This window comes from Ochotona curzoniae, unplaced genomic scaffold (genome assembly GCF_017591425.1).
Source record: "Ochotona curzoniae isolate NIBS_2020 unplaced genomic scaffold, NIBS_Ocur_1.0 contig_66, whole genome shotgun sequence".
In the NCBI taxonomy this organism is placed as follows: domain Eukaryota; kingdom Metazoa; phylum Chordata; class Mammalia; order Lagomorpha; family Ochotonidae; genus Ochotona; species Ochotona curzoniae.
The window spans coordinates 15,919,361-15,921,525 of NW_024466512.1; the positions used below are offsets into that span (position 1 = coordinate 15,919,361).

The 2,165-nt window shown below is 43.8% G+C and overlaps 1 pseudogene; it reads left to right on the top strand.

The window, feature by feature from the left end:
- Positions 1 to 1,265: 1,265 nt before the first annotated feature.
- Positions 1,266 to 1,893, top strand: LOC121164375 (annotated as a pseudogene).
- The last annotated feature ends 272 nt before the right edge of the window (positions 1,894 to 2,165 follow it).

Here is a 2,165-nt window from a genome sequence, read left to right on the forward strand (position 1 = left end):
ATTCCAAAATATTTGAATTTTTTTTTGCAGCTATTGTGAATGGAACTTATCCTACAAGTACTTTCTAAGCCATGGAGTTGCTTAAGTTATAGGCTCTCAATTTTTGTGTGCTGCTTTTATATCCTACCACTTTGACAAACTTCCTTATGAGTTCCAATAGTCTGTTAGTAGAGTCTTTTGGTTCTGCTATAAAGAGAATTATGTCATCTGCAAACATGGTTAGCCAATTTTTATCCATTGCTTTTTTTTTTTAATTGTCTGATGGCTCTGGTTAAAGCTTCAACAAGTGGTGTGAGTGGACACCCTTGTCCAGTTCTGGATCTTAGTGTAGATGCCTCACTTTCCACATTCAATATGAAGCTGCTAGTGGGTTTTCATATATTGCCTGATTGAGTTGAGGAGTGTTCCTTTTATAAATTTGCTTAGGAACTTTCTCATTCTCGCATGTTCTATGTTATCAAATGCATTTCATCTACAACCATTGAGATCATATGATTTCTATTCTCCAGGTTGTTAATATGATGTGTCATATTTATTGACTGGTGACACTGAACCATCTCTCCATACCACAGATAAATCCCACTTGGTCTGGGTGGGTGAACTTTTATCATATGTTGTTGGATTCAATTAGCTAGAATTTTGTTGAGGATTTTTGCAATTATATGAATAAGGGAAATCGGTCTGCAGTTCTCTTTCTTTTTAGTATCTTTTTTTCCTGGTTTTGGAATTAAAGTGATGATGGCTTCATGGAAGGAGTTTGGGAGGGCTCCCTTCTCTTCCATTATTTTGAACAATTTGAGAAGCATTGGAGTTGATGTACTATGAGCTGTCGTTTGGAACCCTAGTCTTCCTTGATCTATGGCCTGCTGTAAACATTTGCCCTGATTACTTGATTTCTAAACCACTTTTGTTCTTTTCCCCAGACTTGGTTTCCAGTCCCATGCCTGCTTGATGATATTTATCCCAGTGTTTCTGAGAACCCTGTAATTATTGATGATGCAGCATATGACCTAACTCTTTGCTTCCTTACTGATCTTAATTGCCATTATATATGGGGAAGGGACCTTAAAAAACACTGATTTGAAACTCGAAATGTTCAATAAAGAGAAAAGCAGCACCAGGGCTTGACAGAGACAATAGCTAGCTGGCTCTCAGCTGGCTTGAGGCGTCCTTGTGCAAGAAACATCATCTTTTTTTTTTTTTTGATGATTGAATTGAAACATCATCTTTAAACCCCACGTGGCAATCCCTGATGCACCGTCGTGATGCCCAGGGAAGACAGAGCGACCTGGAAATCCAGCTACTTTCTTAAGTTCACCCAACTCCTGGACGATTAACCAAAATGCTCCTTCATGGGAGCAGACAACATGGGCTCCAAGCAGATGCAGCAGATCTGCATATCCCTGCGGCGGAAGGCCATGGTGCTGATGGGCAAGAACACCATGATGTGCAAGGTCATCCGGGGCCACCTGGAGAACTACGCGGCCCTTAAACTCCTGCCACATATGGGGCAATGTGGGTTTTGTGTTCATCAAGAAAGACCTCACTGAGATCAGGGACATGCTGCTGGCCAACAAGATGCCCGCTGCTGCCTGTGCTGGGGCCATTGCTCTCTGTGAGTTTACTGTGCCAGCTCAGAACACTGGTCTGGGCCTCGAGAAGACCTCTTTCTTCCAGGCTTTGGGCATCACCACCAAGATCTCCAGGGGTACCACTGAAATCCTGATGATAAAGACTGGAGACAAGGTGGGGACCAGTGAGGCCATGCTGCTCAACATGCTGAACATGTCTCCCCTCTCCTTCGGGCTGATCACCCAGCAGGTGTTCGACAATGGCAGCATCTACAACCCTGAAGTGCTGGACAAGGATATGGGCTTTGGTCTCTTCAACTAAGCCAAAAAACAACCAGCTCAGCCTGCTTTATCTACAGAACGAAGAAATAAACGCTTACTTCTCTTTAAAAAAATGTGCGTCACACACTTCGTGTATTTTAACAGTATTGCAAGGTAGAAAGGGGTGCTGGAGAGAGAACCCGGTAGCAACAGGAGGTATGAAGAGTCCTGGCCGAGAGGATGGCCCTTGAGTCTGTTCACAGCTCAGGCTCTTGAGTCTGTTCTCCACCCTCGCCTGCCCAGGGTTCGTGCTGGATGGTCAGGTGGGGTTTC